At 53.6% G+C, this 13,222-nt stretch overlaps 1 protein-coding gene across 2 annotated transcripts in view; it reads right to left on the bottom strand.

The window, feature by feature from the left end:
• The window catches only part of LUZP1 (leucine zipper protein 1), a 35,172-nt gene that overhangs the window by 9,476 nt on the left and 12,474 nt on the right, over nucleotides 1-13,222 (bottom strand). For both annotated transcript variants that reach the window (XR_005454309.1, XM_038757602.1), the window contains exon 2: nucleotides 5,726-5,812. The gene's annotated coding sequence lies outside the window, so the exon portion shown is untranslated. The remainder of the gene's footprint in view (nucleotides 1-5,725; nucleotides 5,813-13,222) is intronic.

The following is a 13,222-nucleotide window of genomic DNA, read 5'->3' as shown; positions in this document are numbered from 1 at the left end:
TGAGGCTGCTCCTGCTCCTCCGCTGCCAGGAAGGTGAGGCCCGGGTGCCAGGCTCTGAGGAAGGAGGCCCTCACCCTGCCCCCCAGCAGGCATTCTTTTAGACTGTGAGCCCACTGTTGGGTAGGGACTGTCTCTATATGTTGCCAACTTGTACTTCCCAAGCGCTTAGTACAGTGCTCTGCACGCAGTAAGTGCTCAATAAATACGATTGATTGATCGGGTGGAGGGGGGGGAAGGCAGGCGAGCGGGGAGGTGGGAGCAGCCTCTGGGGCGAGGGGACAGAACGCCACTGTCCCGGTCCGCTGGGTGGCGGTGGGCAGGAGGGTGACCTCACCCATGCCCTCAACTCCCCCCTCGCCCCCTCCGGCAGTGCCTAGCTCCACCCCCTCTCCGGGCACAGGACCTGAGCTGCCCACTCTCTCCCACCCGAGCCGGAGTCGGGGTGAGCTCCGACCCGGCTGTCTCCGGGGGCCTCCGACCGTGCTCCGCTCTCAGCCTCCGGACCCCGGACACCCAGGCTCACCGTGGCCCCTAAGGCCAAACGGTTCTGACGGCAGGCAGCCCCTGCTGGAGAGGAGCCGGAGAGGAGGTGGGGAGTCGGGGAGCGGGGTTGGAGGGAGGGGCCAGTGCTTCCTCCCCACCTCTCCCCATCCCCACTGTGACATCCATCATCCCGGCGGGCTGGAGCCCGGGGCGGAGAGCTCGGGAGCCTGGCTGGGGTGGCCGGACAGCTTCGGCCTCCGGTCGATGGGATGGATGAGGCACCGGCGGCTTGGCGCATCCCCGGGCCGGGCTGGCAGGGCCTGTGACCAGCAGAGGGACCCCGTGCCCAGGTCATTCATTCATTCATTCATTTTCAATCATATTTATTGAGCGCTTACTGTGTGCAGAGCACTGTACTAAGCGCTTGGGAAAGTCCTAGGCAAAGGCGGGCTCGGTTGTCCCAGGCGAGCACCATGAGGCCGGGCTCCTTCTGCTGAGACTGGGGGTCCAGGGGAGTGCGAGTTGGGTCCCCCCAGGCTGCTTCTCCTCCCCTTTAGCCACGCCTGGCTCTGCCCACCCCCCCATCTACCAGCAGAGGAGGGCAGGCCTAGAGGCCCCAACCCCTAGTCACATCCGTATCCATGTCCCCCCAGCATTGTTCCTCGCTCGCCTGCTCCTTCCCTCCATCCCTCCCTTCCCTACCCTGGATCAGTCAGGGGCCTCGGCCGGGAGCCTTTATCCCCTGTCCTCCCTCCGACCTCGTACGGACTTCCGCGTACCATTCACTCCCGACAGGTCAGGGGCTCCATCTTGGCTGCCGCCCACTCCAGCCTGCCCAGGTGCCCCCATGCCCAGCTGCCCCAACCCCTGCTCCCCACTTGCCCAACAGCCCCATTCCCTTGCCCGGGCTAGGCCCTTTGTGCGAGCCCCACCCTGAGCAGGGCCCCCCTTTTACACCACCTCGCACCAGCCCACACCCCCTCCGAGGTCCGCTCCCCCGGCCTTGGGCATCCCGTGTGGGTCGGGTTGTAAGGGTGCCGTCTGGATGGCAAACCTCCGACCCCGATCCGCTCCACCTTATTAAAACACTCACCTCCTCCTTTCTTCCCTGTCTCCCTCCCTGACCGCTGAGTTCAACTACTCACTCGCCAATGGCTCTTCCCCTCAGCTTTCCAACACTGCCACGTCTCCCTTATCCTAAAAAACACCTCGGCCCCAGTTGTCTCTCCATCTCCCTCCTACCGTTCCTTTCCAAACTCTTCTCATCAGTTGCCTGCATCTGCTGCCCCCCTCCAGTCGGGCAGTGAATCCCCTTCACTCCACAGAAACTCTCCTCGCTAAGGCCACCGATGACCTCCTTCTTGCCTCTATCTTCTCTTTCCTAATCCTCAGTCTCTCGGCTGCCTTCGACACTGTGGTCCACCTGCTTCCCCTGGAAACGTGGTCTAACGTCGGCTTCATCGTCACTGTCCTTTCCTGGTTCTCCTCCTACCCCTCTGGCCTCTCCCCGGTCTCTTTTGCAGGCTCCTCGGCCTCCCACCCCCTCACCGTGGGAGTCCCTCGAGGCCCAGTTTTGGGTCCCCTTCTGTTCTCCACCTACCCCGGCACCCTTGGAGAACTCATTCACTCCCACAACTTCAACTACCACCTCCGCATGGATGAATCCCAAATCTACCTCTTCATCCCTGACTTCTTTCCTTCTCTGCAGTCTCCCGGTTCCTCCTGCCTTCAAGACATCTCTAGTTGGATGTCCCACCGACACCCTAAACAAAGTAAGTCCAAAACAGAGCTCCTCATCTTCCCATCCAAATCCTGTCCTCCCCCTCTATCACTGTAGAAAACACTACCATCCTCCCTTTCTCCCAATCCCTCACCTTTGGCATTATTCTTGACCTCCCTCTCTGATTAAGCGCTTAGTACAGTGCTCTGCACACAGTAAGCGCTCAATAAATACGACTGAATGAATGATTCAAACCGCACAATTCAGTCTGTCGCCAGATCCTGTTGGTTCTTCCATCACAACATCGTAACATCACAACCCCAACTGCGACAGTGCTGACCTCCCTCCCTGCCTCCTGACTCTCCCCACTCCAGTCCACACTTCACTCTGCTGCCCAGATCATGGTTTTAAAAATCCGCAGAGGCTCACGTCTCCCCATCCATCTCCAGTGGTTGCCCGTCCACCTCCTTATCAAACGGAAACTCCTTACCATCGGCTTTAAAGCACTCGATCAGCTCTCCCTCCTCCTACCGTACCTCAATGAATCAATCGATCATATTTACTGTGTACAGAGCGCTATTCAGAGTGCTTGAGGGAGTACAAAAGAGAAGCAGCACAGCCTAGTGGAAAGAGCACAGGCCTGAGAGTCAGAGGATCTGGGTTCAAATCCCAGCTCTGCCATTTACCTGCTGCGCGACCCTGGGCACGTCACTTAACTTCTCGGTGCCTCGGTTCCCTCCTCTGCAAAACAGGGATTCGATTCCTGTTCTCTTTCCTACTTAGATTGTGAGCCGCTTGTGAGACCTAGCTTGCATCTACCGCAACACTCAATACAGTGCTTGGCGCATTATAAGTGCTTAACAAATGCCACCATTACAATATAACGGAGTTGGTAGACATGTTCCTGCTGATTTTTCCACTACAAACCAGCCCACATGCTTCACTCCTCCAACGCCAGCTTGCTCACTGTATCTTGATCTCACCTCCGCCACCAACCCCCGATCCGAGTCCCCTTTCTAACGCCCTTCTCCCTTCACAGAGGACACACCATCACTCTCTGCACCTTCAGAGCCCGAATAAAATCACACCTCCTCCACTGAGCCCTCATTTCCCCTTCTCCCCTCACCCTTCTGCGTCGCCTACACACTTGAATCCATCACCCCGTTTCTGGCCTCACAGTGCTTATGTACATACCCATAATTTATTTTAATAGCTGTCACCCCCTACCCTAGCCCGTAAGCTCCCTGTGGGCAGGGGATGTTTCTGACAACTCTGCTTTATTGTACTTTTCAAGTGCTTAGTACGGGGCTGGGCACACAGTAAGTGCTCAAGAAATACCATCAACTGACTGACTGATCCAAGCACTCATCATATTCCGCCTCGACCACTGCATCGGACTCCTCCCTGCCTTCCCTGCCGCCAGCGGCTCCAGTCCGTACTGTACTCCCCTGTCTGGATCATTTTTAAAAATATCATTCTGCACACATCTCCCCACTGCTCCAAAACCTCCGGTGGTTGCCCATCCATCTCTGTCCTCCCAGTAGGAAAAGAAGTCCAGTTGGTTGTTAAGTTCTTACTATGTGCCAGGAACTGTCTAATAATCATCATCATCATCATCATAATGGTATTTGAGTGCACAGTATGTACCAGGAGCTGCCTAATAATAATAATAATGATATTTGTTAAGCCCTTACTATGTTCCAGGAACTGCCAAATCATAATAATAATAATAATGACTGAGCCCCCTCCTTCCTCTCCCCCAGCCTTACCTCCTTCCCCTCCCCACAGCACCTGTATATATGTATATATGTTTGTACGGATTTATTACTCTATTTTATTTGTACATATTTATTCTATTTATTTTATTTTAATATGTTTTTAAGCGCTTAGTACAGTGCTCTGCACATAGTAAGCGCTCAATAAATACGACTGATGATGATGATGTTTTGTTTTGTTGTCCGCCTCCCCCTTCTAGACTGTGAGCTCGCCACTGGGTAGGGACCATCTCTATATGTTGCCAACTTGGACTTCCCAAGCACTTAGTACAGTGCTGTGCACACAGTAAGCGCTCAATAAATACGATTGAATGAATGAATGAATAAATACGACTGACTGAATGAATGAATGAAAATACCAGGAACTGCCAAATCATAATAATAATAATAATGACTGAGCCCCCTCCTTCCTCTCCCCCAGCCTTACCTCCTTCCCCTCCCCACAGCACCTGTATATATGTATATATGTTTGTACGTATTTATTACTCTATTTTATTTGTACATATTTATTCTATTTATTTTATTTTGTTAATATGTTTTGTTTTGTTTTCTGCCTCCCCCTTCTAGACTGTGAGCCCACTGTTGGGTAGGGACCAGCTCTATATATTGCCAACTTGGACTTCCCAAGCACTTAGTCCAGTGCTCTGCACACAGTAAGCGCTCAATAAATACGACTGAATGAATGAAAATACCAGGAACTCCCAAATCATAATAATAATAATAACTGGGCCCCCTTCTTCCTCTCCCCCTCCCCATCCCCCCACCTTACCTCCTTCCCCTCCCCACAGCACCTGTATATGTGTATATATCTTTGTATGTATTTATTACTCTATTTTATTTGTACATATTTATTCTATTTATTTTATTTTGTTAATATGTTTTGTTGTTTGTCTCCCCCTTCTAGACTGTGAGCCCGCCATTGGGACCGTCTCTATATGTTGCCAACTTGGACTTCCCAAGCGCTTAGTACAGTGCTCTGCACACAGTAAGCGCTCAATAAATACGACGGAATGAATGAATGCATTGGAGAGAAACTCCTGACAATTGGCTGTAAGGAAGTCATTCTGCTCTCTCCCTCCCACCTCTCCTCGTTCCCCTCCTACGACAAGCCCGCCCACACACTTTGCCCCTCTAACGCCAACCTACTTACTGGGCCTCAATCTCATCTCTCACACTGACTCCTTTGCTCAGGCCCTCCCTCCTGTCTAGAACGCTCTCTCCCTTCACGTCTGACAGAGCACCACTCTCCCCATCTTCTCAAATCACATTTCCTCCAGGAGGCTTTCCCTGTCTAACCTCTCCTCTCCGGCCCCCCTTCTGCTTCCCCTAAGCACTTGGGTCTATAACCCCTAAGCGCTTTGATACGCACCCTACCCCCAACAACATCGTCACTGTCCTGTCCTGGTTCCTTCCCCTCTCTGTAATTTATTTTAATGTCCGCCTCCCCTATTAGACTGTAAACTCCTTGAGGGTGAAGGAGTACAGTGCTCAATCACCTGTGATTGTCTGATGGATTAGTTCTTCTCCAGCTGGGGACAGGCCAACCTGGGCAGGGCTGGCAAGCATGTGCTCGGTTGGCAGTAGTGGGCAGGGCTCATCGTGACCCCGATCCTGCCCCTTGATTGTCTCCCATTCAGCTGCTACCAACTCTGGGGCCGTAGCGATACACCCCACCAACCCCAAGAACCCCCGTGCCCCGAGAGCCCCCCGCCTTTTCCGCGAGGCCCCTGTCCTAAGAATGGCTTACCTGGCAGGACATGGAGTTTCCCCCACGAGTTTCCACACCTGGCACCGCTGCCAGCCACTCCCGGGGTCACCCGAGATGGGGCTGGACCTGGGGGGGAAATCACAGGGAGGGGCCGGGTGTCAGAGCTCAGCGCAGCCCGGCAAATGCCCAGCCCAGGGCCCGACGGGTGCGGGTGGATTCGCCCACCTGGGGCAGAGAGAGGGAGAACCCGGGCCTCCAGGCGGCAGCCCACTGCCCAAGATAGATTTCCTTTTCCTCTCGTTAAGCCAATGACCCCACAGTTTCCCTCCTTCCCCATCTGGCCTGGGACTTTGTCTCCAGGGAGAAGCGGGTGGGGCCAGGGTCCCAGGCTGCCCCTTCTCCCGGGCTCCACCCCATCTCTCCCCGGTCGGCTGGCAGCACTGCCCATCTGGGCACAACCTGGGCACCTACTGACCCGTGGTGAGGAAAACAGGAGCAGGCCCCATCCCAGAATTAGGGAAAAGGCATCTGGGTTCCAGGGTCCAGTCCACCCCAGGGCAAGCACAGGCCTTTCAGGTCACCGCGGCCCCCAGGGGCCTGCTCAGCCTCTTCCTGCACAACAGGAAGTCATGTTCTGTGAGAGTAAACACTCTTGAACTCCAGAAGGCTGAGACGGTTCAGAAACTCAAAGGCCCCTCCTGATGTTTGCCTGGAAACCAAGTGAATGGGGCCCTAGGGTTCATCATCATCATCAATCGTATTTATTGAGCGCTTACTATGTGCAGAGCACTGTACTAAGCGCTTGGGAAGTACAAATTGGCAACATATAGAGACAGTCCCTACCCAACAGTGGGCTCACAGTCTAAAAGGGGGAGACAGAGAACAAAACCAAACATACTAACAAAATAAAATAAATAGAATAGCTATGTACAAGTAAAATAGAGTAATAAATATGTACAAACATATATACATATATACAGGTGCTGTGGGGAAGGGAAGGAGGTAAGATGGGGGGATGGAGAGAGGGACGAGGGGGAGAGGAAGGAAGGGGCTCAGTCTGGGAAGGCCTCCTGGAGGAGGGTTCGTCTTAAACATCCGACCCCACCCTCCACCTGCCCTGCCGCACTCTGCTCTGCGTCGGGGGGGCTAAGACCTCCTGGAGCTTACTGCCCCCCACCAGCCGGGCCCCCTGGTTGCCAGCCTGTCTCTCCCCCTGGGCCCCACCTCCACCTTACAGCTCCAGTTTCCAGCTCCCTGGGGCCCGAAAGGGAATCACAGCAGGGGGATTTCGTCAGGGGCTCCCTCTGAACCGGCCCACTAGACTGCATGCTCCTTGAAGGCAGGGATCTCCTCATGCCCATCATGTGTCCTAATAATAATAATAACAATAATGATGGTATTTGTTAAGCAAGTCCTACTCTTCTATGTGCTCAGTACAGTGCCTCCACACCCACAGCAGGCACTAAGAAACTAATAATAATAATAATAATGATGGTATTTGTTAAGCAGTATGTGCTAAGCACCATTCTAAGCGCTGGGGTAGATACAAGGTCATCAGGTTGTCCCACATGGGACTCAGTCAATCCCCATTTTATAGATGAGGGAACTGAGGCAGAGAGAATCGACTTCCCCAAAGTCACATGGAAAACAAGTGGCGGAGCCAGGATTAGAACCCATGACCTCTGACACCCAAGCCCTCTTTCCACTAAGCCACGCTGCTTCTCTACGAATTGCCTGGTCGACTGATTAAGAGAGGTTGGCACCAGAGCCCCTTGTAACAGGTGGGAGTCACCTCCCGTGGCCAGCAGAACTGTGCCCGGCTGTGGGCCGGCCCCTCTCGTCCCCTGCCCACCCCGGCCACATAGGGCCTGGCAGGCAGAGCCCGTTGGCAGGGCTTGAGTCGGTAGGGAAGGGGCGAGGGGAGAAGGAAGGGAAGAGGGGTGGGGAGGGTGCCCTGCCGAACCCCCACTGGGGAACAAGGTTTCGGCATCCCTCGCCCCCCACCCCCTGGGGAGGAGGCTCAGACCTTCCCCCCCCGCCGTAACCTTCCCAGCCAGGAGCCTGGGTCAAAACCAGGAGCGTCCCCTACTTCCCCAGCCCCAGCCCCACCTGACCGTCCATGGTGAGACCCCCACCCCCGGCCAGGCCTCCTCTGCCCTCCCCAAAGGCCTGCCCGGGCCCAGCTCTCCCGGATCGGGCCGTTCTGCCAACCCTGTTGGCAGCTCCTACCCTCGGGGAGCAACGCGTCCCCAGATGAGGTCTGCCCTCTTCCTGCCCCCCCGCGGTCCCGGGCCCCTCTCCCACCACCCTCGAAACGACTGCAGCCTCGGCTGGTCAGCCGCGCACCCCCCTCCCCAACTCTGCTTCCTCTCTGCAGCCTCTCGGGCCTCCCTCCCGCCCTCTCCCTTCCTTCCCAGATCATCCCTGTTTCTCTTTCTGTCTCTGCCAGTTTATCTCTCTCTCTGTCTCTGTTTCTCTGCCCTCTCTCTCTCTCCATTTCTCTATTTCTTCCTCTCTTTGTCTGTTTCTCTGCTTCTCTGCCCTCTCTCTCTCCATTTCTCTATTTCTTCCTCTTTCTCTGTCTGTTTCTCTGCCCTCTCTCTCTCCATTTCTCTATTTCTTCCTCTCTATCTCTGTCTCTGTTTCTCTGCCCCCTCTCTGTTTCTCTCTCCATTTCTCTCTTTCTCCATTTCTCTATTTCTTCCTCTCTTTCTCTGTGTTTCTCTGCCCTCTCTCTCTCCATTTCTTCCTCTTTCTCTGCCCCATTTCTCTCTCTCCATTTCTCTATTTCTTCCTCTCTTAGTCTGTTTCTCTGCCCCGTTTCTCTCTCTCCATTTCTCTATTTCTTCCTCTCTTTCTCTGTCCCCTCTCTGTTTCTCTCTCTCCATTTCTATTTATTTTATTTTGTTAATATGTTTGGTTTTGTTCCCTGTCTCCCCCTTCTAGACTGTGAGCCCACTGTCGGGTAGGGACCGTCTCTAGATGTTGCCAACTTGGACTTCCCAAGCGCTTAGTACAGTGCTCTGCACACAGTAAGCGCTCAATAAATACGCTGATTGATTGACTGATTGATCCCCAACGACTTTCCCGCTCCAGCATTCAGCCCGGGCCCCACTGGGGAGGCGGAGCTGGAAAGACAAGGAAGAGGAGGAGCAACCTGAAGCCGGGGAGGGGAGGGGGAGCGGCCCTTGGACTTTGGACAGTCCTGCTGCTGTTATCCCGGGAAGAGTGTCTTCTCTGGGAGCCTGGGGAGGGGGAACCGAGGCCCTTTCCCAAAGCCCAAATCCTTGGGCCCCTGCAGGCGACTACACCCCCTCTACTGCCTGCCCAGCCCCAGCCGGGGAATCAATCAATCGTATTTATTGAGCGCTTACTGTGTGCAGAGCACTGTACTAAGCGCTTGGGAAGTCCAAGTTGGCAACATCTAGAGACGGTCCCTACCCAACAGTGGGCTCACAGTCTAGAAGGGGGAGACGGAGAACAAAACCAAACATATTAACAAAATAAAATAAAGAGAATAGATATGTACAAGTAAAATTAATAAATAAAAGCGGGGACCGGGAGGGCGAGGCCACTGGGGTCCCGACTGTGTGACTTTGGGCAAGTCACTTCACTTCTCTGTGCCTCAGTGACCTCATCTGGAAAATGGGGACTAAGACTGTGAGCCCCCCGTGGGACAATCTGATCACCTTGTAACCTCCCCATTGCTTAGAGCAGTGCTTTGCACATAGTAAGCGCTTAACAAATGCAATCATTATTATTATTATCCCGGACCAGCAGTCGGGTTGGCAGGAAGCGGGCAGGGGAGGGGCATCTCCACCACAGTTTCCTCCATTAACTATTAACTCCCGGTCTGAGGGAGGCGGCTGGGGGAGGGAGAGGAGACAGACAGACAGACAGACGGCATGCAGGGACCATTAGCAACTGCTTCTGCGGGCAGAGAGCTGCTCCCGATCAATCAATCGTATTTATTGAGCGCTTACTGTGTGCAGAGCACTGTACTAAGCGCTTGGGAAGTCCAAGCTGGCAACATATAGAGACGGTCCCTACCCAACAGTGGGCTCACAGTCTAGACGGGGGAGACAGACAACAAAACCAAACATATTAACAAAATAAAATAAATAGAATGGATATGTACAAGTAAAATAGAGAAATAAATATGTACAAACATATATACAGGTGCTGTGGGGAAGGGAAGGAGGTAAGACGGGGGGGGGATGGAGAGGGGGATGAGGGGGAGAGGAAGGAGGGGGCTCAGTGTGGGAAGGCCTCCTGGAGGAGGTGAGCTCTCAGTAGGGCCTTGAAGGGAGGAAGAGAGACGGTGGAGCCCTGGGGATGCAATTCCCGGCGGCTCTGCCACCTCCCAAATGCTTCGGTGACTCATTTTGCAGGGACCATTCATTCATTCGATTGCATTTATTAAGCGCTTACAGTGTGCAAAGCACTGTACTAAGCACTTGTGAGAGTACAAACTAGTACCTGGCTCCTGTAAGTTAGTTAACCCCACCCATGGGCGGACAGGTCACTAATTTTTTATAATAATAATAATAATGATGGCATTTATTAGGCGCTTACTATGTGCAAAGCACTGTTCTAAGCACTGATGATAATAATAATAATGGCATTTATTAAGCACTTACTATGTGCAAAGCACTGTTCTATGCGCTGATGATAATAATAATAATAATAATGGCATTTATTAAGCGCTTACTATGTGCAAAGCACTGTTCTAAGCACTGATGATAATAATAATAATAATAATGGCATTTATTAAGCGCTTACTATGTGCAAAGCACTGTTCTAAGCGCTGGGGAAGTTACAAGGTGATCAGGTTGTCCCCGGGGGGCTCACAGTCTTCATACCCATTTTACAGATAAGGGAACTGGGGCCCAGAGAAGTTAAGTGACTTGCCCAAGGTCACACAGCTGACAATTGGTGGAGCCGGGATTTGAACCCATGACCTCTGACTCCAAAGCCTGGGCTCTTTCCACTGGGCCACGCTGCTTCTCAACAAATGACGATGCATTTGTTAAGCTCTTACTATGTGCAAAGCACTGTTCTAAGCGCTGGGGAGGATACAAGGTGATCAGTTTGTCCCACGGGGGGCTCACAGTCTTAATCCCCATTTTACAGATGAGGTAACTGAGGCATAGAGAAGTGAAGTGACTTGCCCAAAGTCACGGCAGAGTCGGGATTCGAACCCATGACCTCTGACTCCCAAGTCCGTGCTCTTTCCTCTACGCCACGCTGCTTTTATGGTACTTAATAATAATAATAGTAATAATAATAATGGTATTTGTTAAGCGCTTACTATGTACCAAGCACTGGGGTAGATACAAGATAATCGGGTTGTCCCACGTGTGGCTCACAGTCCTATTCCCCATTTTACAGATGAGGTAACTGAGGCACAGAGAAGTGAATCAACTTGCCCAAAGTCACCCCGCTGACAAGTGGCGGAGCCGGGATTAGAACCCATGACCTCTGACTCCCAAACTCAGGCTCTTTCCACTAAGCCACGCTGCTTCTCCTAAATTAAGCGCTTACTGTGTGTCACTCACTGTGTTCTAAGCACTGAGGTGGATACAAGCTAGTCAGGTCAGACACGGCCCCAGTCCCACAAGGGTCTCTCGGTCTAGGGGAGAATAGGGATCGAATCCCCATTCCGTAGTTAAGTAAATGACTTACCCAAGGTCATATGGCAGGAAAGTGGTGGAGCAGGGATTAGAACCCAGGCCCGTACTCTTTCCATCATCATCATCATCAATCGTATTTATTGAGCACTTACTGTGTGCAGAGCACTGTACTAAGCGCTTGGGAAGTACAAGTTGGCAACATATACAGTCCCGAGCCAACAGTGGGCTCACTCAGCTGACAACTGGCGGAGCCGGGATTTGAACCCACCACCTCTGACTCCAAAGCCTGTGCTCTTTCCACTGAGCCACGCTGCTTCTCACGCCTTCAGCCCCATCCCCTGTCCTCGGTCCAGACCGGGCGCAGGGTGACCTGGACACTCCAACTAGCTGGAAGCAACAGTTTCCTCTTGAACTACTCTCTTCGGAGGCAGGCAAGGCCCCAAATCAATCCAAACAACGTCCCCTCAGAGGGCCGAGCTGGAGGCTTCTGGCGGAGTTTGAATAAACCCTGGCTCCTCCATGCTACGGCTTCGGGCCGGACCCCAAGAGGGAGGTCTTGGGGATCCTCGTTAATTGACTGATTAAGCGCTTCCTTTGTGCCAAGCACTCTCCAAAGCACCAGGCTGGGTACGAGAGGTCAGACACGGTCCCTTCCCCACATGGGGCTCGCAGTCTAAGTAGGAGGGAGAACAGGCACTGAACCCCCAATTTACCGAGAAGGCAACTGAGGCACAGGGGTCCCACAGCACGCTCCTGATGGAGTTGGGATTAGAACCCAGGTCATCATCATCAATCTGTGTGCAGAGCACTGTACTAAGTGCTTGGGAAGTACAAGTTGGCAACATATAGAGACAGTCCCTACCCAACAGTGGGCTCACAGTCTAGAAGGGGGAGACAGAGAACAAAACCAAACATACTAACAAAATAAAATAAATAGAATAGATATGTGCAAGTAAAATAGAGTAACAAATATGTACAAACATATATACAGGTGCTGCGGGGAAGGGAAGGAGGTAAGATGGGGGGTGGAGAGGGGGACGAGGGGGAGAGGAAGGAAGGGGCTCAGTCTGGGAAGGCCTCCTGGAGGAGGTGAGCTCTCAGTAGGGCCTTGAAGGGAGGAAGAGAGCTAGCTTGGCGGATGGGCAGAGGGATTGGGGGCATTCCAGGCCCGGGGGAGGACGTGGGCCGGGGGTCGATGGCGGGACAGGCGACAACGAGGTATGGTGAGGAGATTAGCGGCGGAAGGTGCGGGATGGGCTGTAGAAGGAGAGAAGGGAGGTGAGGTAGGAGGGGGCAAGGTGATGGACAGCCTGGAAGCCCAGGGTGAGGAGTTTCTGCCTGATGTGCAGATTGATTGGTAGCCACTGGAGATTTTTGAGGAGGAGGTCCATCCTCCTTCCACTAGGCTATATTGCTTCCAATCATCCTCATCCTGCCACGGGGTCGTTCTCCTCAGCTGGGGGAGGGGGGGTGAGGGAGCACGGCTGCCGGCCTGCCCTTTACGAGGGGGTCTGGAGCTACAAATGACTGGCAGGATGGGCGAGGTACCCGCCTACAGGAGGCAGAGGCTTCCAGCATGGAAGCCTCCCACAGAAGGGCCATGGCGGGCGGAGCACCTGGGCAGAGCCTGAAGGAAAAGCTCACAGCTGGCGACATAGAGCCAAGGCAGGTGGATGGTGGCTTAACCCTAACCCATCAGGTCAGCCTGTCTGTGCCAAGCGGGAGAGGGAGACCCGCCTGCCGGGTTCTCGGGTAGGGGGTCCCTAAGGCCCCCTCGGAGGGAGGGTAAGTCTGACAGACAGTCCTAGGCCAATACTCCTGGGGTCAGTCACTGGCTCTCAGGAAAGAATCCCCCCACTGAGCAGTGGCAACCGTGGAGAACTTGACCACCAGCAGGGTGGGG

This window comes from Tachyglossus aculeatus, chromosome 16, assembly GCF_015852505.1.
Source record: "Tachyglossus aculeatus isolate mTacAcu1 chromosome 16, mTacAcu1.pri, whole genome shotgun sequence".
Classification (NCBI taxonomy): Eukaryota; Metazoa; Chordata; class Mammalia; order Monotremata; family Tachyglossidae; genus Tachyglossus; species Tachyglossus aculeatus.
The sequence above is the reverse complement of the archived record's forward strand: the minus strand, read 5'-3'. Positions and strand labels throughout refer to the sequence as shown.